At 41.1% G+C, this 23,858-nt stretch overlaps 1 protein-coding gene across 1 annotated transcript in view; it reads right to left on the bottom strand.

Moving 5' to 3' along the window:
* The window catches only part of CUBN (cubilin), a gene marked incomplete at its 5' end in the record, with an annotated part of 316,681 nt that overhangs the window by 133,187 nt on the left and 159,636 nt on the right, over positions 1-23,858 (bottom strand). The window lies entirely within an intron of this gene.

The raw sequence follows: 23,858 nt of genomic DNA, 5'->3' as shown, positions 1-23,858 counted from the left end.
AAGAGAAATGACAGAGTTCATCCAAGTGATACAGTGATGTGAGTTTAATTTAGAAAATTACCTCAAAAATTAAGAAAATATATTGGGCTCTGTGTTCACCCAGTACTATGCTGGAACTAGGTGGCCTCCCATACTTACCAATGGAATAGAGTTTTCATTACATGAGCTCAAAATTGCTGTATTGGTTTGTGAAATTGAAGTTGGCTCATTTCCTTGGAACTCTGTGTGAAATTTTTAATGCTCTTTTGTGCAAACCAGTAGTAAATGAGTTCTTTTTCTTTGAGTGATAATAATAATAGCAACTATTCATTAAGTGCTTACTATGTGCCAGGAACTGGACTCAGCTCTTCATGTACATTTATCCCATTTTCTCCTCCCAAGAATCCCTCATCTGATGCACAAAGAGCCCAAATAATGTGGCCAAGTCACATATTCCTGCGAGGGAGCAGGTCATGTGGAAACAGACAGCTAGATTCTGGAGCACAGAATTGAAACTCTCATTTTATCAAATGCAAGATACCAATTGAGTAGAATAGATGCATCAAATGGCCAACTACCAGAGTGGGATTAAAATATGAAATTAAAGTACTGTTGTTTCACTCAAAAAATGTCATTTATCTATAATAAGAAATTCTTAGGAAAAAATTTAAAGTTCATGGATTTAATACAAGGAAGGGATACACCAATGACTAAATATCTAGTGATGATTAAAATCAATGTTCTTTTTAGAGCATGAATATAATTGGGAGGCTATTCTCAGTAGAATTTATACAAGTTATGTGAATCAAACATTTAGAGAGTTTGTAACTCGCTCACGTGGGAGAGGGGGACCTAAAGATTTTACAATAATGAATTTTAAATAAATGTGATTCTGACACAGCAATTATTTTCTTTTTCAAGATTAATGGTCAAATTTTAAATCTATATAGCTCTTAAATAAACATTAAAACTGATTTTTATTCAACATTTAAAGATGGATTAAACTCTAGATGACATATTCTTTTCTTTTTTAAAATATATTTTTATTGATATCAGAGAGAAGGGAGAGGGAGAGAGAGATAGATATATCAATGATGAGAGTGAATCATTGATCGCTGCCTCCTGTATACCCCCTACTGGGGATTGAGCTCTCAACCCCGGCATGTGCCCTGACCTGAAATCAAACCATGACCACCTGGTTTATAGGTTGACACTCAACCACTGAGCCACACCATCTGGGCTTACATTTTCTTAACCAATTCATAATATACTTTCTAATCTAGTCTGACTGCTTTTTTAAAAATAATTTGGACACCTTAAAAAAGTAGTCAAAATAACGTATAAACCATATTACAGAACCTCTTAGCACAGTGGTCGGCAAACTCATTAGTCAACAGAGCCAAATATCAACAGTACAACGATTGAAATTTCTTTTGAGAGCCAAATTTTTTAAACTTAAACTTCTTCTAACGCCACTTCTTCAAAATAGACTCGCCCAGGCCATGGTATTTTGTGGAAGAGCCACACTCAAGTGGCCAAAGAGCTGCATGTGGCTCGCGAGCCGCAGTTTGCCGACCACTGTCTTAGGACATTTACACTTAACCCTACTTTCCAATATTATCATCATTGGTTTAATTAAAGACTTTATTATTTCTATACTTGGTTTTCTACTTTCTTAAGGTGATAACTATAACAACCTAGGGCTTTAGTAATGTTATATTAATACTTGCTCTAGTGACTACCTTCTAGAATGTCCAGGGTTACAGGGTCTGGGAAAGTGTACTAATTGATTCTTGGGCAAGACTACCTGCTTCTCTTGGTGATTTGTTTGTTTGTTCATATAGAACAACATTTCTTAAATTCTAGTGGAACACTCGGGCTCTATGAAGTTTATAGACACCCCCAAGTAACAACAACACATCATTAAGAGTATTTTTACAAATCCATGAACTTACAAAAGCAAGATTCTTCTAGTCTTCTTTATTTCTCCCTAAATTCAGAGCTCTAGTGAGTGAATGGATATTGTTCCTTGCCTTTCTAAACTCTCTTTTTTTCCTCTGAATGATTGCAATCCTCTTAAGCAAAAAAAAAAAAAAAGGAAAGAGTAACATAGAAAGTTAAGCTGGAAACTTCAGAAAGTCACATGAAGGAGGCAGTGCCTGCGATCCTTTGAGAGGGCACATCTTCCAGGGGGTCTCCATGTTTTCTAGCCCCCCACCCCAACCTCAGAGACCTTGGATTTGCAGGACCTCTGCTGAAATTCATATGGCTGAAGCATTGTTTCACAAGGAATGGATCCCAGGTAGAAGGATCCCAAATGTCCCCAAATCAAAAGTATATAGCAATGGCACCCTAAACATGATTCACACTGTAGAACTGTCACATTCTAACTTAGTCCTCAACACCATGTGATTTTTAAAAAATGATTAAAGTGAGACTTAACAAGTGTGCTAACTATTAAGTATTGTCTCATCCAATGGGAGCTAGTGACAATGGGAGCTAGTGACAATGGGAGCTAGTGACAATGGGAGCTAGTGACAATGGGAGCTGCTCATGACAATAGGAGCTAGTGACAATGAGAGCTAGTGACAATGGGAGCTAGTTACAATGGGAGCTTGTGACAATGGGAACTAGTGACCATGGGAACTAGTGATAATGGGAGCTAGTGATCCAAGAGTCAGGAACTTAATTCTTTCTCCAATTTCTACATTATATTATGTTACTCCTCTTTAAAATGCTTTTTAGGCCCTAGCCAGTTTGGTTCAGTGGATAGAGCGTTGGCCTGTTGACTGAAGGGTCCCAAGTTCGATTCCAGTCAAAGGTCCATACCTCTGTTGCAGGCTCCTCCCCAGCCTGGGCCCTGGTTGGGCGTGTGCAGGAGGCAACCAATCATTGCATTTCTCTCACATCAATATTTCTCTCTGTCTTTCTCTTTCTCTTCTGCTCTCTAAAATTCAATGGAAAAATATCCTCAGGTGAGGATTTAAAAAATAATAATAAAATGCTTTTTAGAATTATTAAGTTATATGTACCTAATTGTTATTATATAAAAGTATAATACCTCAAGTTATCAAGGAGACAGTTGATTTTTTTTAATAGTTTAGAATAGCAATTCTTTTAAGAGTGTTATTACACTTGTAATATCAAATAAATTTAAGTTTTAATTTTAAAATTATAAGGAAAAATGCAAGGAAGAAAATATAGGAAACTTGTTCCTATTTATTTAAAATTCTAAGGTCATGAAAATTATCAATATGCATTTTTCCTTACTTCCATTTAGTGCCCCAGATAAAGCTAGCAAATTATACTACTATTGGCTACACGTGTAGTCATATAACTTATAGATATAGAATTCTTATTGAAGTCTACTGCTGAGAGTTTTCTAGGCCTGGGAATTGATTTTTCTGACCTGATGTTAGTAAAATAAAATTTTGAAATTGAATACACCAAAGGAAAAGTAGCCACCATTCCTGAGAGTTAACACTACAGGGGCTCTGAAAACAGGCAGATCTAGTTAAGTGGTAATCTAATTTTAACAGAAAAGTTGGTCTCTTTAGAAAATATCTAGAGTTCTGTAAAATTTTCAGATACCAGAATACATATTCATAATACCAAACCTTAATTTTATTGTATAAATAGGAGACTTTTAAAAAGAAAAGAACGTGCATGTCACAGACTACAAATGTTTGGTGTTCAAATAAATAAATGCATGTAGGAGTCTATGGCCCCCCCAAAATAGGATAAGATTGAGAAAAACTGAGAGTTAAGAAAAAACTGTCCCCTCTCTTGGATTAGAGTGTGTAAATGCATAGCAGACACGGCTGTGGGTAAAAGAGGCTATTTACAGTGGGTTAGAGGTCAATTGGGGCTGCTTTCTGGGCAGGCTTTCTGCATTCTGGTCCCAAAGGGCAATGGATGAGGGTCCAATCCCAGGGCACAGGCCACACACACTGCTCTCAGATGCCTTCTCACTGACTGTACCAGCCTTTCACCAGCTGTGAGAGGACATGGAAAGTGGAAGGTGGGCGGAGGACATCAGACCAATCCCCAAGGACGAGTATGCAGAACACATGACCTATGCAGTACTGTCAGGAACCATCCATACCCTAAGCCAGAGATTTCCAACTGCTGTGCCACAAGAAATTTTAAAACATGCAATACTTGACTATTTAGTCACAGGCACTGACCTTTTCCCTTAGATTGTCAAATAAGAAATGACAATAGGCAACACAGCAATAGTCATCTGGTGTGAATGAATAAAAATTACACGTGTTGTGTGTTTTTTTGTCAGATCAGCAAAAAATATATTTTTTGATGTGCCACAGAATTTTAGTAATTAAGTTTACGTGTCCAGTGAGATGAAAAAGGTTGAAAATCTCTGCCCTAAATTCTAGCCAGAGTTAAAACCAAGCCAATCATTTATGAATTTTAACACTGATGCTTTAAAATCTTAAGGAGATCTGGGCAAACGTTAGCCCTTTTTCCAAGTTCACACATGTCATCTCCAGCATAACGTGATATGGGGAGCAAAACTGAGGCAGAGACTAGCATCCCTCTCTGATGATATTTATAGAGGCCTATGGTCAGAGTCCTAAGACTGGTAATTTGAGAAAATAAAGGAGCTAAGCAAAAGGAACCCTTTCCGTTGCCATACACTTAATGCTGAGAGAAACATGCATTATTTTACAGGATGCATTACTTAGAAGCTGGTGCCAGGATTTCTTTCAGAGAGAAAAACTCTTTGGATAGCAAAACACCTTCTCAGGATCTCAGAGAATGGCTGTGAGATATGTTGTGGTTTTTGGTGTGTTTTTTTTAATGTTATTTTAGACAAGTTTCTCACCTCTCTACCCTCCAGCTTCCCAATCTGTAAAATGAAATGGACATGAGAACACAGCTCATATTGTTCATCAGAATGAAATGGGTTAAAAGATATACAGTACTTAGGATAGTTCCCAGCACACTTTAAGTACTTAATAGATATCAGCCTCTACTACTAAAGTGAGATGGGGGAGAGCTACATTCCTATTTAAGAAATGAATAAAGCTTAGTGGGAGGAAACTGGAGACCTATGGAGGCAAAAACAAAGAGTCGCAAGGACAGAGGTTTGTCAGCCATGTTGATGCAGCAGGAGTCTGAGCAGGAGACATAATCCACAAAAATTACTCAGTTGGGACTATGGGGGCTGCAACTTCTGATGACCTGGCTCCAAAAATCTGTGCTCTTGTGCACTCTCCTCCCCTGGCATGTGGAGTGGTCCTAACTTGCTTCTAATAAGCAGATTACAAGCAAAAGTAATAGGATGCCACTTCCATGATTAGGTGATGGAAGGTGGACACTTCCATCTTGCCAGCACTCTCCCTCCTGTTGTCACTCTCTTTTCCATTCTACCAGTATATTGGTCGCTCTGATGAAGCTAGCTCTGTGTTATGATACACCCTGTAGAGAGACCTGCATGGCAGGGAGCTGAGGGAGGACACCAGCCAATAGTTTGCAGAGAACTGTGACTGAGCTAGGAAAGACTCCAGTAAGCTACACAGGGATTCCTAACTCAGAACTATACATGCTGTTGTTTAAGCCAGTAAGTTTTGGGATAATTTGTTATGTAGCAATAGAAAATTAATACAGGGGGAGTGAAATGAAGTATTAGAGAATGAATGACCATGACATTTTAAGGACAAGGAAGTCTAATATCACATTTTAATTCAACTGCTCTTCCACTTTCTGCTGTAATCACCTGCCAGTACCTAAAATATTTAATCAAAGTCTCCTACACAGAAAGAGTCTCAAGTCTGTGGCATTTTGGAGAAATAAATAAAAGGGGTCTAAATTCCAGTTTTATCTTAATAAGGGGTAGAGAGGAAGGAAACAACCATATAAGAAAAGACAGATGGCTTGAAATTTTAACAGTGGCAATAAATGGATACTTCCCCTCTCTCCTTCCTTCTTCACACAAGAATTCCTGGAAATATTATGTGGGATGATAGGTCACTGGCGGTCTCAGGTGCTGTTTGTGTAACAACTGATGGGCTAAGTCGTGTGTGCAAAGGGAGGAAAGTGTGACACCTTCACTTTCCTTTCAATAGTTGGCTCTCATAGGGTCAGAGTGAGGAGTCACTGGGGTAATATGTGGGGCCTGGCTTGTGATAATTTCTCCATGAATGCCGGTTACCTTTATGGGGAATTCTGTGGTTTTCTTTCTTTGTTTCTTCCTTAGTCCTTTGGAAAGTAAGGCTGTCATGAATTATTCAATAATTTATTAGATCCATTAATGTGCTAGGCTAAGTCAGGGATGACAAGGTATCCATCCAGTCTAGTACAGAAAGGGCAGTTATTTTTTTTTTAAAAATTGTATTCTTTCCCAAACACCTTCCTTACAACACTTGCTCATTCCACAACACAGCTTCATAAATACTCAAAACGTGGAACCTAAATGGATGTGGACATCCACGCTCAGCTCCAACCACATTGTTCACGTTCTTTCAGTTGTTCAGCCTTCACTGACAAGCTACGTACAGGGTCCAGCCCGTCCGCTATTTATCATCTGACCAGCAAGGCGCAGGGGAGAGCACACTGATCTTAGATTCAAAATACCTAGACAGCATAGGTCAGAACACTTAGGAGCACCCTGTTCTTAGAGTCAGGACACCTGCGTGAAGTCCTGAATTCACCTGGGGCCGTGGTCGGCAAACAGCAACTCGCGAGCCTCATGCGGCTCTTTGGCCCCTTGAGTGTGGCTCTTCCTTAAAATACCATGGCCTGGGCGAGTCTATTTTGAAGAAGTGGCATTAGAAGAAGTTTAAGTTTAAAAAATTTGGCTCTCAAAAGAAATTTCAATCGTTGTACTGCTGTTATTTGGCTCTGTTGACTAATGAGTTTGCCGACCACTGAGTCCTGGGGTATTGGTTTTTGCCAAGGCACTTCAGAAGCTTCTGGTTATCAGTTACATCATCTAAAACCAGGGATGGATAATTCCCCCTCACTACCTCATCATTTTAAATATCAAATAAGACAACATAGTGAAAGTTTTGTGGAAAATATATATCATGAATATGATGGTAAGTTTCTCCTACCTGATGACAGGAATTTGCATACATACATTTTCTACTGGAATTTGGCAACATATAGTAAATATAAAAGCTAGCCCTTTCACTTCTAGGTGCCCACACTAGGGAAACTCTTGCATGATTGCATTCAGAAATATGTACAAAAGTATTCATTGTCATAAGCATTGCAATTGAAAATTATTGGGAACAATTTCCAAAAAAGTGGAATTGCATAACTACTGTTAATGTGCACTGGGTACCTGAGTGAATGGGTACATGACTCATGGTAAATTCATAAAATGTAATACTGAATGATGGCAAAAAGAATGCATTAGATCTGAATGGGCATTTAATCTCAAGATATTAAAAACAGATTGTTGAATGAAAAGAGCAAATGGAAGTATATGTATTATGTGGTATTATTTACATAAAGTTAACATGCAAAATAATAGTGTATATTAAATATGGATGCACACATATAATAAAACGCATAAAAATAGCCATGAGCAAAAAGCCTACAGAATGAGAGAAGATATTTGCAAATGATATATATCTAATAGGAGATTAATATTCAATATAAAGAACTCAGACCACTCAACATAAAACAAAAACATCCTGATTTAAAAAGTGAGCAGGGAACCTGAATAGCCACTTCTCCAAAGAGGACATGCAGATGGCCAATAGACATCTATAAAGAAGCTCAACATCATTAATCATCAGAGAAATGCAAATCAAAACTACAACGAGTTATCTCAAATTTGTCAGAATGTCTATTACCAAAGAGTCAACATATAATAAGCATTGGCAAGGATATAGAGAAAAAGGAACCCTCATGCACTATTAGTAAGAGTGTAAAACAGTGCAGCCACTATGGAATACAGTATGGAGTTTCCTCAAAAAAATAAATATAGAATTACCCAGCAATTCCACTTCTGGCCATTTATTCAAAGAAAACAAAATCATGAATTCAAAAATATTTATGAACCCAAAGCTCATTGCAGAATTATTTACAACTAGAGGCCTGGTGCACAAAATTCATGCACTCAAGGGAGGGTCCCTTAGCCCAGCCTGTGCCCTCTCGCAGTCTGGGAGCCTTCAGGGGATGTCCGACTGATGGCTTAGCGCTGCAACAGAGGCAGGAGAGGCTCCCACCACCGCCACTGTGCTCGCCAACCGTGAGCCTGGCTTCTGGTTGAGTGTCTTCCCCCTGGTGGTCAATGTGTGTCATAGTGACTGCTCGTTCTGCCATTTGGTCGATTTGCATATTAGCCTTTTATTAGCTACTGGAGGCCCGGTGCATGAATTCATGCATGGGTGGGGTCCGGCTGGCTGGCCCCCCTATGTGATTGGGCCTAAACCAGCAGTTGAGCATCCCTTTCCCAATCTGGGACCGCTGACTGCAACCGCTCAGCACCCTGCCTGCCTGATCACCCCTAACCACTCTGCCTGCTGGCCTGCTCACCCCCAACTGCTCCCCCTGCCAGCCTGCTCACCCCCAACTGGCCCCCCCTGCTTGCCTGCTCGCCCCAACTGCCCCCCCACCAGCCTGATCACCCCCAACTGCCCTCCCCTCCTGGCCTGATCACACCTAACCACCTCTGCCTCGGCCCCACCACCATGGTTTTGTCCAGAAGGACATCCGGAAGGTCTCCCAGAAGTTCTCCTGGTCTAATTAGTATATTACCCTTTTATTAGTATAGATACTATATAATAAAGAGGTAATATGCAAATTAACCCTCACACCCTCACAAGATGGCTGCCTATGCCCAGGCCAGCAGGGGGGTTAGTGAGGGATGACCAAACGACTGAACAAGCAGGCTGCGTGGGGCGACCAGGCCAGCAGGGGTTTAGTGAGGGATGACCAAATGACTGACTAGCAGGCTGTGTGGGGCAACGAGGCTGGCTGGGGGGGGAGGGGCATGAGGGGTGATCAGGCTGACTGGGGGGCAACTGGGGGTTACACAGGCCGGTGGGGGGGCAGTTAGGGGCAATCAGGCTGGCACTTAGAGGCAGTGAGGGGTGATCAGGCTGGCGGGGTGGGGGGAGTTAGGGGCAACCAGGCAGGTAGGCAGGTGAGAGATTAGGAGCCAGTGGTCCAGGATTGTGAGAGGGATGTCCAACTGCCGGTTTAGGCTCCATCCCCGGGATCAGGCCTAAACCAGCAGTCGGACATCCCCAAGGGGTCCCAGATTACAGAGGGTGCAGGCTGGGGTGAGGGGATCACCCTGTGCACAAATTTCATACACTAGGCCCCCTAGTGTATATACACTGAGTGGCCAGATTATTATGCTCTCTGAATGCATAATATTCTGGCCACTCTGTGTATATCCTATATGATCCTATATAATAAAAGGCTAATATGCAAATTACCCCCTCGACCAGGAGTTCAACCAGCAGGCAGGCCAGCCTACTGCCCATGTCCCCTCCCCCTGGCCAGGCTGGCTGGACCCTACCCATGCACAAATTCATGCACCGGGCCTCTAATATATATATATACACACACACACTGAGTGGCCAGATTATTATGCGTTCAGAGATCATAATAATCTGGCCACTCAGTATATATCCTACCTAATAAAGAGGGAATATGTTAATTGACCTTCATGCCATCACAAAGATGGCAGTGCCCACAGCCAATAAGGAGGGAATATACTAATTGACTGCCACGCCCTCAAAGATGGCAGCACCCACAGCCACAAGACGGAAGTGCCCAGTCCCCTCAGCCCCGCCAGGGCAGCCGGCGCACAGCACAGTCAGGCCCGCCTGCAGGTGGGTCTGGCCACTCCGCACGCCTGCCTCCAGAGTCCCTCAGCCCCCCAGCCACCCAGGGCTGGCCCAAGGTGCAGGCAGGCTTCAGATGGCGGCTGCACGGCCACCCAGGGCCAGCCCGAGGCACAGGCAAGCCTCAGATGGTGACTTCCCAGCCACCCAGGGCTGCCCGAGTCTCAGGCAACCAGGGCCCATTGAGGCTTGTACTGCCAGCAGTAGCAGCAGCAGATGTGTGATGGGGGCATCACCTTCCCCTGATTGCCAGGTTGCCTCCTGCCCTTGAGGGGTCCTGGACTGTGAGAGGGGGCAAGCCAGGCTGAGGGAACCCCCTCCAGTGTATGAATTTTCATGCACCGGGCCTCTAGCATTGAACAATAAAAAAGAATAAAATCTTACCATTTGTAACAACCTGGATGGCCCTAGCAGATATTGTGCTAAGTGAAATAAGTCAGACAAAGAAAGACAAATACTGTATTATTTCACTTAAATATGGAATCTAAAAAACACATAAACAAATGAAAACAAAACAGAAACAGAGTCATAAATACAGAAAACTGATGGTTTCCAGAGGAAGAAAGGAGAGTGGAGGAGTGGGTGAAAAATTGGAAGGAGAAATAAGAGGTACAACCTTGAGTTATAAAATAAATAAGTCTTGAGGATGTAATGCATAGCACAGGGAACATGGTCAATAATATCATAACAACTTTGTACAGTGATAGATGGTTACCAGACTTATTGTGGTAATTATATCATAAGGTATAAAATGTAAGAATAACTATGTTTTATACCTGAAACTCATATAATGTTGTATGTAAACTACAGTTTAATAAAAAAATAACCATGAGAATCATAAACCCAAATTCTGCTAAGTGGTTTCCTCTGGGACTGGGGGCAGGGAATGGTATCGGTGTGGGCTACACATGGGACTTCACTGTCTTTTTAGCAATTTATTTCTTTTGGAGAAATAAAGGATTTGAAACAAATATGGTAAAATATTAATATTTGGCAAGTCTAAACAGTGGGATGTTTTTGTTCATTATATACTTTACATGCATTATGTAGGCTGTACTTTACCATATACCTGAAATATTTCATAATTTCATATTATTAATTCTAAAGAAAAGAGAATTGGGGGATGGGGGTAGAATGAGATTAACCAAAGAACTTATAGGCATATATGCATCACTCATGTACATGGACAATAGTGCAGTAAAGGTCTGGGGGAGGCAGTGAGAGTAGGATGGAGGGGGCCAATGGGGGAGGAAGGGAGCATCTGTAATATTTTCAACAATAAAGATAAATTTTAAAAAAGAAAAGAGAATTTATATAAAAGAAATAATAGGGAATGTAGACTAAGATTCACATATAAATGTACTCTTCATAGCATTTTTATAATAATAAGAAAAAGCCCAATGTTATCTAAGTGGAAAATAGTAAGCTAATGGCTAACTGAATCTGGTATGTCCATATGATTGATTATATAGTCAAAGATAATATTTTAAAGAATAAATGTATTAAATAATGCTAAGTGAAAAAGGCAGGATACAAAATGATGTGCAGTATTTCCTCAACTATCTATGTTTATTTGTGTATAAGTCTGCATGTGTGTGTTTATATGTATATATTTGTGTAGGAAATAAGCCAAACTTTTAATAGTTTGTCTCTCTGTTGAAATATATGGATGGCACCAATTTCTTATTTCTTCTTTTCTGTATCCTAAAAATGTAATATGAGGAGCATGTAAACTTTTAATATAACATATATATTTGAAATGCTTAAGTGTTTAGTGTTTAGCCAGTCATACATGTAAATTATCACATACAGAGACATAACAAAATGCTATTCACATAACAGTACTGCAGTATCTGAGCCAGATGGGTATTAATGCCACTTAATTTGCCTTTTGTTGCCTGTCAGGAATGTATCAAGTCAAATGGATATGCTTCTGTTTTAAGATCTCCAAGGTATTTGTTAGCTGACCAATATCTAGAATGGAAATAGACCCCTCTCCAAGCTCCAGGCTCATATATCCAATGGCATTCCAGACCTCTTGGCTTGTATGATCCCACAAGCTTTGAAAGTGAACATCTCAAACTGAGATCTTCTCCCTCTCCCCCTATTTCCTCTTTTCTATTTATTTCTTGCCTCAGTAAATGCCATTTCAGATCTCTCCCTTCTCTCCCCCTCCCCCTCCCCCACCCCAGCCCAGTGGATCCTGTGTTCTGTGCATTCTCTCTCTGGTATATCTCTTGGATGCCTTCCCACCACCACCCCTGCAGGGCCTCCTCTTGGTGTCCTGGTGTGGGACCTCATCACATCTGATCTCATCACCACAGCAGCCAGAAATTCTCCCTGCCTCATGTGCCCCTTTCAATTCAAACAACAGCCACTGTGCGTGTGTTCTTTTGAAAAATGTAAAATATAATACAAAAGGAAAGCGGAGTATCCTAATACTTTAAAAATTGCACTACATAAAAACAAGCAATCACTGGTGCTCTGCTTGAGAACTAAAGAACAAGGACTGATAGGGATGCAGTGCATATAGCACTTCAGCCCACACTCTCCTCTAGGATCAAAACCCAGGCTCTCAGAGTGACTCTTGATCACCTTACTGAAACAGTCATTACTTGCTGTCCAAAGCACATGACTGAGGAGGGAAAATGAACATAGCTCCCTCAGTAATGTTTGTATTTTCACTTCTAGGAACTGGAATATATTTACTCAGCTTATTGGAGAGAAATGGGGGTAGGGGGTATATTTCTACTGAATCTCCTATCTTCTTGTTTTACTAACTTTCATCTTGCTCATGCAAAAAATAAACCAACTAAATGTGTGGGCTAAAATTATTAAAATCTGGAGTAAACAAAAACTATTTTAATTCACAAGGAAAACACACAGCATATTTTACAATTCCCAAGGTATGACAAGGCTTCAACATTGAGCTTTTCATGCAAATAAACTATAAATATATATGAATATGCTTCTATTTTCATTTTCTGCACTATTACTTTTTTTCTTTTTAACTCATTTGTGGATATTCTGGAAGGTATCAAAATAACACACTTATGAAGTGATGAAATTCACTGAAATGATTTTGAAGTATATGTGAATAAAATTATCTATAATAATAAAAGTGTAATATGCTAGTTAGACTGGACAGCCAAACGACCTTCCGGATGTCATTCTGGGATGTCCTTCTGGTCAAAGCCAAAACAGCAGGGCCAAGGCAGAGGCAGTTAGGGGAAATCAGGCAGGCATGCAGAGTGGTTAGGGTTGATCAGGCGGGGCCAAGGCAGAGGCAGTTAGGGGTGATCAGGCAGGCAGGTGAGTGGTTAGGAGCCAGCAGTAGCAGATTGTGAGAGGGATGTCCGACTGCCAGTTTAGACATCCGGCAGTCAGACATCCCCCAAGGGGTCCCAGATTGTAGAGGGTACAGGCCGGGCTGAGGGACACCCCCCTGCACAAATTTTGTGCACTGGGCCTCTAGTCTATATATATATATATATATATATATATATATATATATATATATATATATAAACAGGGAATATGGTAATTAGCTAGGCATCACGACCACTCAGGAGGAGGCTGCATCATGACCGCTCAGGAGGAGCTGTGTGCACAGATGGGCAGGAGGGGACTGCATGCTGCCCCCAGCTCCAGCAGCCACGGGGAGGCTGGGGCTGGGGGCAGGCCAGAGTGGAGACACAACACACAGGAGCACCTGCCCCCACTCCAGCGGACACAACGCAGCGGCTGGGGGCGTGTTCCAAGCAGCCGCTGCACAACTCAGAGCATGCCCCCACCCCAGCAGACACAACATGGGGCCAGCACTATGCTGGTCAGGTGCCAGTCCCAGCCCCCCAAGGGGTGCCTCCTTGCACTGTTGGGGGGGGGCACCTCCTCATGTGATTTCAATCACGTGCTGGGCCTCTAGTGTGTGTGTGTGTGTGTGTGTGTGTGTGTGTGTGTGTGTATAACGATATACACTGAATGGCAAGATTATTATGATCTCCACTATACCCACAGCCAATCAGTGAGTATGCAAATTAATCCAACAAAGATGGTGGTTAATTTGCATATGTACCTGGGCCCCGGGAACATCCTTGGCACCCAGGTCACTCTGAGCTGGCCATCGGAGGGGTGGGGGGCCCTCTGCCCAAGCCTAAAGCCTCGGGCCCAGCCAGGGATCAGAGGGGCAGGGGCCTCTTGCTCAAGCCTAAAGCCTCGGGCCCAGCCAGGGATTGGAGGGGCAGGGGCCGAGCCGGCGATTGGAGGGAAGGGGAAAAAATCAATGGAAACATATCCTCAGGTGAGGATAAAAAAGAAAGGAAGAAAGAAAGAAAGAAATGTCATAGCCTATGAAAGACACATCTTGAAAATGCCTAAAGAAAGTTGTCATTTTTTCATGGTGAAGGGACTGGAGTTCATGTTGATGAAAATACCTTGGCAGCTGCAGTGGCTGGCAGTGGCTGCAGCAGTGGGATAATGGGGCTGGTGCCTTTTCCTGATCAGTCTGGTCGCCTCCCACAAAGGGAGGCCAGACTGCGGCTTAGGCCCGCTCCCAATGGCCTGAGCCGTCAGTAGGACATCCCCTGAGGGCTCCCAGTATGTGAGAAGGGGCAGGCTGGGCTAAGGGACCCCTCCCCAGTGCACGAATTTCGTGCACTGGGCCCCTAGTATCCTATATAATAAAATGCTAATATGCAAATTGTCCCTTCCACCAGGAGTTCGACCAGCAGGCAGGCCGGCCAACCACCCATGTCCCCTCCCCCTGGCCAGGCTGGCCAGACCCCACCCATGCATGAATTCATGCACCGGGCCTCTAATGTATATGTATATGTATATGTATATGTATATGTATATGTATATGTATATGTATATGTATATGTATATGTATATACTGAGTGGCCGGATTATTATGCATTCAGAGATCATAGTAATCTGGCCACTCAGTGTATATTTTAAGATATAAAAATATTTTAAGATAAAACAAAATTAATCTATTTAAAAACTAATGATGATAATTAGCAATTAACTGAGGATTATAACTCAGTTCTGTAGTTCTGTGTGCCTAAGGTTCACAAATTTTAGAAGATAAATTAAGACCTTTAAAATAGTATGAGTAGTAATAGAAGTAGTAGTAGCAGTAACAGAAATATTAGGAGTAGCAGCCAGCACTTATCTGTACCAGACACTGTGTTAAATGCTTTAAATACATTTTAAAAATTCAATCCTTCTTACAATTTTATTTTTCAGTTCATAAGACTGAGGCTCAGAAAACAGGTAATTAACTTGCTCACAGTCACACTCTGAGTAATGTAGAAACAGTATCCATCTGATCCCATCCTTTTGAGATTTGATCAGTTATCATTAAACCAATTGAAAAGACAAAGTCAAGTATCATCCATTGAGGATAGAATATTGAGAGAGTATGAGTCTACAAAGCTAAGTGAGATGTCCTTGGCCTCCTAGAAAGATAATTATGGGAGCTCTAGAAGTACAATTGAAGTCTCCGCTCACTTATCCAGGCCTACACTAAAGCATCCTTAGTGACATTTGAGAAATGCTTCCTTGGGGCCCCTGTGGATTTCAGAGTAGTTGGCACCTGTCATGCATTCCCTCCCACTGAACATGCATGGGATTCCCAGCATGGCTAATTTAGCAGACCATGTAACAAAGCGTGCAGTGCCTGGGACCAATAATAAACCGAAACTTATATCCCTGATTCCTAAACTCAGTGCTGTTCTTGAATTCAGATATACATCCACACCTGTCCTTTTCTAACCACAGCCTCTCTTTCTGGTCCAGCATGACCTCTTTCCTCACCTTGCCCTGCTGTAACTTGGCTTTTCATCTTTACTTCAAGTTTAACTCCTTGAGACACATGTCTACTGCTTTAGATTGCCTTACAACTTAACAGGGTAAAAAATGTGCTGAAGAATAAAATATTTAGGGTACAGAATAGATCATGTCCATGAGGGTGCAAAGTCCTTTTTGAGGGCGAGAATCCATGAAATATTTTCACACATTACATATGGTAGCATAGCTGCTGATGGAATTTCCATTTTGGAATAAGAACTGCTCTATGATAGAGGAAATATCAAGTGATAGGGAAGGGAATCCCTCAGGAAATTATCCAAGCTGTTAGAGTCATAAATGCGAGGACAGAGAGGAAAACATTGCTCATTCTAGCAGCTTTTCTTTTGGGTGGGGAGTAGGAAGCATCAGTTTCCTGTCAGTGGTACTTTCCAGCTACCCTGCCCTGAAATTAGTACCAAGTGCAATGTGTAGTCACTCGCCTCATAGACAGTGTCTCTCGTAGTCTTTTGTTCTACATTATCACACTCAGTCTACCAAGTCTAATAATTTGTAACTGTTCTAAGCAGTGACTCCAATGTTAATATAAAAAGAAATCCACAAAATTCATTTTATTCTCAAAGAAACAAGCCTGTAGGGAGATTCTGAGCTGACTTGTAAGCAGAGCAAAACAGAGCCTGGGTCCACAGACTGAGAACAGCGGCTTCCCTTCCATTGTTCTTTGCTTTGGGATGTGAAGTACTGGCACAGCTTCCGGTGCCTGCTCTGGAGCTGGAGTGCAAAAGGGCTAAGCAGTTTATCAAAAATAAGTCACAAACATCTTAAAGAGATCATCAGAAACCATCCTCAAGTTTCAAAGGGAAAGTAAATTTTCTGTGGTGAGGAGTGAAGGAGAGAGGGAAGAAATAAGAAGGGGAGCGGGAGGCGGAAGAGATTGATTTCTGTCTTGGATTATTTGTAAAACAATAAATATTTAAGGAAGAGTTGTTTCCACTGTCTCTTTGAAGCCCAGAGTTCTATTATTCCTGTGTCTATTTGATCTGTTTTGAATATGATCAATGTTTTAAAAGGAAACACATCTTGGGTAGTGTCTTAAAAAAATAAAACAAAATGTGGAAATTGCAGTCTGTGTTTGCCCTGTTCCACCCTGCACCTTATCGTCAAATAATGTTCATAAAAACAGACACTGCAGCTCTGGGGTGGGGGTGAGGGGCATCTGGTTTTCTTCAGTTCTAACCAGACCCTTTGCTTTCTTCCTCCTCGATCAGTACAAAAAGCTGCGGAACAGAAACCGGCTACTCATCCTGGGCCCTTTCTTTGTTCTAGGCTCGGTCAGCCCTAGTGAGTGTGTGTTTTCTCCAAATGAGAGCCTGGCTCTGGACTGTGGTCTGCTTGCTTTTATCTCTTTCTTACTGGTTCTCACAAGGCAGACATTCCATTGTGCTGAGCAAAGAGGATGCAGAAATCAGAGGTTGGAGACTCCGGGGCCATTGGGGCTGCTGAACTGACTTCTCTCCCTGCTCTCACAGGGAACTACAGGCAGCCTGTCCCAGCGATCAATAAGCGCTTGCAGGGCTATGTGAATTTGAGGCTCAGAAGAGAGACTCTAATTAAGCAATTAAACTGTCAGTGGGAGGTCACTTTAAAACAGCCTTCCCGAAAGGGAACATAATGAAGCCATTTCACGTTGACCATACAGAGTTCTGCCTCACCAGTGCTCCCACTGCTGCCTCACCAAGAACTGCTCACAATGTGTGTCATTCAGGAGCCCCAGGTTAATTAAACTGGCCACTGTAAAGGAAGGGAGCAAACGTATCACCAAATTAGTTGAAACTTGAGTCCAAGTCAAGCTTTGTCATTAGGACCCCATGATGCCATTGCCATTTCAACAGAAGTCAGAAAATTCAGTGTCTCTCTTTTTTCACTATGGCAACCTGTAATTCTAGAAAACACACGTCTGCGATGTTATCTAAGTTCTCATGTGGCTCAAAATAGTGAGAATGTCTATCAATAATTGTGCCAGGAAGTGAACTCTACACAGCACATTCCCAAATGTGTCACCTGCAATTTCCCACTGATCATCACAGGAGTGGAGACAGCAAAAATGCCTTTATTCCCTTATCCAGCCATGCATCAAAAGATCGGCGCCTTTGGAATACAAGTCTGCTTGCTGCTATGGGTTAAATAGAGGGGATGGAGGCTGTGTATTTTACGGCTCCATTTAAAATTTCTCATTCATGTCTTCCTCTTGCTGAGCCTTGCCTTTAGTTCCACGAAACCAGGAGTGATAGCTTGGGGCTGCCTGTGGGGTTTCCCTCCCTCCACTTGGCACCACTGGGGACTAGGCCAACTACAGGAAGAGCTCTCCTCCGTATAGCAAGTGGAATTGCTCTTCTAACCAATGCCTGGTGGATGTGCGCCCCAGAGGGTGGCCAGAAGTTTAGTGTGGGCGGGTCTGACTGTGACTTCCGGAATGAACCCACTGCTGACATCACCTGACCTTTAGTGTCCATCCCGTCAAACTCCCACCGTGTTCTCCTCTTTCTACACATAAATACAACTCTAAACAGGATCCTCTTCCCTAGTTTCCCTTTTTCTGCTTGGGTTCCCCAGGCACTCTATTTTATAAGTGAGCGAGCACTCTGAGGTCCCCAGGCCATGAGAGAGTGAATGGTGGGGCCAACCCCAGACACTAGTGCCTGGTGCCCAGCACCTAGTTGACAACAAAGACAGAATGGACAGATGGGACACAGACCACCCCACTTCAGAGCAGACACTGTCCACTTCATAGTTAAATCCTAACACGTTCCTTTATGTTGGGCTTATCTGTAAGAGAATTCACAATATCTTAAAGTAACCCTAATTTTATTTTCTCTCCCTATTTTCCTACTTGTCTTTTTTTTTTTTTTTTTTTGCCATTCAGTTCCCTGTACATAGGCTATAATTTTTATGTTTTACCAAAATACTTATTCTTACTTTAGATTTGCTTGCATTTTAGTGCTGATTCTACTATTAATTTCTACCTTGTATTGATGCTGACCCATCTGAACATCAGTTTTCTTCTTTTTAAAATGAGATGACAAATTATTTCTAATCTCTCATGTTCCAACTTTAACATTCTATGTATATATGTGTTTATGATTATTAACAATAATGACTGTTAAAATTAATATTTCTGCTTCTGACAATCCAAATTGTTATGGGAATGTGAAAAAAAACCACACACATGATGGCTGGTCTCATCCAAACACGATTTACCTCAGTATTTAACAGTACACTTGAGGTCTATTAAAAATTCCATGAACACAAACATTATCTGGTAACATCATTGGCAGCTGAATATTTTTTTTCTTTGCCAATGACTCTGTATAAGCGACAGGACCATGAAATTAACTTGCATGTCTCCAGAATGAATGATTGGCTTTGTATGAACTGAAACTGCAGAGATATTGTGTAAGATATTGGACATTAAGTTAAGTTTCACATCCAGTGTCCATCGAGCTGTAAAGGATAGATGGCTGGTGCCTCAATGCCTGCCTTCATGAATCCCTGGACAACTAACTATAAGTTGGAGCCAAGCCTCCAGCCTCGCCAGGACATTGCCTGCCTGGTTCCAAACCTCTGCCGACCTCCCATCTCCATAATTGAGTCCACTTGGCAACCATACACAGCAGATCTCTGCCCCAATTTACCTGAACAGTCCTCTTTCACGTTTCTTTATATTTTTATAAGGGTGGTGTATAAATTGTAAAAACAAAAATGATTTTCAGTTTGTATATGATTTATATAATTTTCAATAAATACATATGCAAGTAAAAAAATAGCTTATGGTTGGTGTGTGTTCCAATTTCTCATTCTAAAAGTATGACATTATTAGGACCAATCTGGCTCTTCTCTAGGTCTCTGCTCTGATAACATGCCTTCATCAGTTATTCCATTTACCTCTTACGTTCATTTGCTCTTTTTCCACCAGCAGCTTGCTCTTTTGATATGCGTATGCTTCTCCATATTTAAAAACATAACTTTTCATTGATCTTGTCTTCCCTCTAAATCATTCACTTCCATCATTCTGGGAAAGAGCGAAGGTCTGGAGTCTTCCACTACCACACACACCATCTTGGCCCTTACAAGGTCATCAAAGACCAAATCCAGTGGTTTTGTTTCAACCTATGCTACCCACTCTCTCTCAGTGCCCTTCCTCGGTCTCCTCATCTGTTCCTTCATCTGCCCCTAACTGTTTTCCAGAGTTTACTTGGCCCTTTTGTCTTTACAAAATTCTCCTATAAGTGGACACACCTACCTCTGTGGTGTTAATAACCAGCCAAATATATAGAAATTATCCTCAAATAGATATGTCCAGCCCACACCCCATCCGGAGCACTGAATTCATGTGTTGAACTCTATAAGGGTTCCAAACTCAGTAGTCTGCCTTTTTTACTCAGTTAGTTAATGGCATCACCATTACCTGTTCTTCAAGAGATTAGCCTAAACTCTTCTATCTCTTATCTCCCCACCCACCCTCCACCATGTAATTAGCCTCTAATTTCATTCTAAGAGTTTTTCAATATGGCTTTTTTCTCCATCCCCAAGGCCACTGCCCAAGGTTTCATAGCTTCCGAAACAGCCTTTATACCATCTTTCTCTGCCAACAGTGTTGTAACAACTATCTGTTATCACTGTAAAATATGGTTTTGCGTGTATTACTCCTTTGTTTTACAGAAAACTTTCATTTCACATTCTTCACAGAGCATATAAGAGTTTGTCCAATTTGGAGTCTTCTATAGACCCGTGGTCTCTACATGTTCTCCAACACATAGCTCACTCCAAGTACAGCACTCTCTTTTCCTATTCCCAAATGTCTGTGCAATCTCACACCTCTGTGCACAACTGCCCTCATTCTTTCCCTACAGCTTCCTCTCCTGGCCTCACTACCACTTTTCTCCCAGGGAATGAATCTTTAGTGTGAAACTTTCTCTGGCTTCCAGGCCTAAATGAGTCACTCTTGTTTTCTCCTGATTATTATTATAATTTTTTGAGTCCTAGGTACACTGAATTCTAGGCACTATGCTATGACAAAGATTCATATTTAGGTTCTTTTTTTACTGCAGACCTTGAGGCCCAGGATCACAGGTGGGAGGTCCCGGGTCCTAAGGCCACTCCCCTTCTGATAGCTCAGGACATCTTCCTCTTCTCGGTGCTGATTGAACATGCCTCTGAGGGCACACATCATCAGTGTCATTACGATTATGGTAGCAGGAACTGAGAACTTTTTATGTGACAGGCAGGTCATGTTCATAATTGCAAATACCCCGATAACAAATCTGACACAGATGTTATTACTATCCCCATTTCCTAGTTAAGGAAACTGAAGTGGAATGATTAGCTTTCTCCCAGCTAGAAAGTGGCAAAACCCAGACTCAGTTCAGGTCCCCAGTTCAGAGCTAGATTTCCTAACCATGGGACTGCTGGGGTAATGCACTTTGTATATCAGTGTGTTACCCAAGTGCTTAGTGGCATTAGCTTCTGAATGCCCAATTTGCCCACTGGCAGGGACACTCCAACTACTTCATACAGAACGTTCTGATTCCAACAACTTGTTTGGACTAATACTTTTTGGTTTTTACCTTATATGCCAGACTGGACTCTTCCCAGCACCTGTCTTTGGGTTTGTTTTCCAATCTCCACGCCTATGACCAGATCATACTTGAGGTTTCACTTCCTCCAATCGGTTCCCTCTTACTTCAGTTTAAGCCAAGCCCAGCTGCATTCTGAGATAAGGCAGTGGTTCACAGAAAAGCCAGGCTGTGTGTTTATATTTCAGGTAGAGGGGGAAGCCTACTCACGACCACAGGAGGGAAATGATGCATCCATGCTGGGTGTGCCTTTAACCTAGGTCTTGTTTTAGTCACACACCATTGTATGTTGAATTCTATGGTTTATGGACTTTATCAAGGACAAGAAACTGTACGTGGCACCATACAAAGGGAGGGAACGAGTGATGGAGAAATGCCCACAGCAGGCAAAACTCTGAGGTAGACAGTGTGTCTCTGGCCCATTCACACTTCTTTTGAAGGCCCCTCTTCTGCTTTCATGCTTTATTTTGCCTTCATCTTTAAAGGCTATTTCAGAGAGTGCAGAGTTCCTGGTTTGTAATTATTTTCTTTCCTCAAACTGAAAATACCATCCATTGTCATTTTTGCTTCTAATTATCCGAACTGCAAAGTCAACAGTGAGTCTGCCCCTTCCTAAAAGGTAATCTGTTCTCCCCCCAACTCACTCCCCTGGCCGAATGTAACATTTTTTTTATCTTTAGGTGATTTTGTTTATTTGTTGTTGTTTTTTTAAATAACTATGTATTTCTATTTATTCTGCTTGGCTGTTTGGATTCCTTGGAATTCTCGTTTTTGTCTTGTTGATGTCTTTCATCAGTTTTAGAAAAGTCTTAGTCATTAGCTCTTCAAATATTGATTCTGTTCCATTTTTCTCTCTTTTCCTTCTGGAATTACAATTAAATGTATGTTATATATTTTTAACTCTACCCTCTGTGTGTCTTTACCTCTCCTCTGCATTTTTTATCCATATTTTTTGCCAGATAGGTTTTTCTGATTTACCTTTCAGTTCACTATTTCTATCTTCATCTCTAATATGCAAAAAATGTATCTAATATGCAAAAAAAAACTTCCACTGAGAATTTAATTTCAGCTACTGAATTTATCCACTTGTAAATGTTCAGTTAATTCTTTTCCTTTCTTTCAATGCTACTTTTTATTGTTTGCAGCCCTTGCTAAAAGTTTTAAGTTTTACCTTTACTTCCTTAAGCTTTGTAACTATAGTTGTTTACCAACTTGTGTCTGGTAATTTTAGTATCTGGCATATCAGTGTATTGTTTCCACTGTCTGTTATTAATGTTGTATCTCATTTATGTTATATTATCTTCTCATATATATGATGGTACACTAGCTATTGTATATAAAAAAATTATGGGAAGAAATGAGGTGTAGGATGATATTTATCTCCCTTAAATTAATGGATGTCCAATGCTTAAATGCATGAGCAGTACAGGGTTCCCATCATTATTCTATGGCTTGAGATTTGGGGGGCCACTCAGGTGACTTGAAGCTAAAAAGCAGCCTCTATGAAGGCTGTTTTACTCTCATTTTACTTAGGATTTAGCATGGTTTACCAGGGCCTCCAACCTATTCAGGGTCTGGACTGGAACTTTGCTCCTGTTTGTCCTGAGAGGCTCTCAGTAGTGTTGCTACCTCCTTCTGGATCAGCAAATGCCCTATAGGCAAAAGCAGTTCCAGTACTAGGCTCTGATCTCTCTCTGACATCAACTCAGAAATTTCACACTACCTGGGAGGTCTTTTTTGCACTTAAGAAGATGTTTTTAAATATCATCCAAAATTTTTAAATTATCTTTTTCAGGACAGTTGGTGTAAGTTACCATTACAGAAAGTGGATATCCTAAACCTTAAGTTTGTATAATGCTTTGCTAATTTAGATTCTGAAGACTCATTTAAAAGGTTAATACGTAATCATAATTCAACTGAACTTTTAAGTACTTAATGATTTAATCTTATAAAATAACACTTACAATTATACCATTAGACTGGACTACTTTGAAACATGTAAAACAATTTTGATTTTTCTTAAGTTAAATTTGAAAGGTAGCCAGTTGGAGTTTGTATAAGAAGCTTCCATGAAACTAAAAATAGGACTATCCATTAGCTAGGAGAATCTGGTTGGTATTTGAATAAAGTGTTACAAAATACAAATAAGAGGTGGAACCTCTTGTTAAAACCTTTTGTTAAAAATAACTAAATTAAAACCAAAAAGAAAATCTCAAAATTCAATCTCATTTACTCATACATTAAGCATATAGCATTAGGTACAGGTGTTGGCAGTAACAGAACCTTTCTGTCATCTAAACAACTAATAGCCATATCCCTTCTCTCTCACCCCCTTCTCCCAATATATTCTTTCCTATCAGCCAGAGTTTTTCAAATATCCTGATCTCAAGAAAAGTAGAACCCTGAGAGAACCCCCCAGAGGCTTAAAAATAATTGAGTTAAAGTAGTTATGATAAATTCATCCTTCTATTCCACTATACTTTCCTAACCTTTATTGCAGCCAATTTTGGACAATGATATGTAAAAGGGCTTCTAGGAAAAATTTTCCTTTTTGATGAAAAAAATACAAAATAGAAACAACTAACAATATTTCTTCTCCCTTTTCTCAGAT

This window comes from Plecotus auritus (assembly GCF_963455305.1).
Source record: "Plecotus auritus genome assembly, chromosome: 1".
Taxonomy (NCBI): domain Eukaryota; kingdom Metazoa; phylum Chordata; class Mammalia; order Chiroptera; family Vespertilionidae; genus Plecotus; species Plecotus auritus.
The sequence above is the reverse complement of the archived record's forward strand: the minus strand, read 5'-3'. Positions and strand labels throughout refer to the sequence as shown.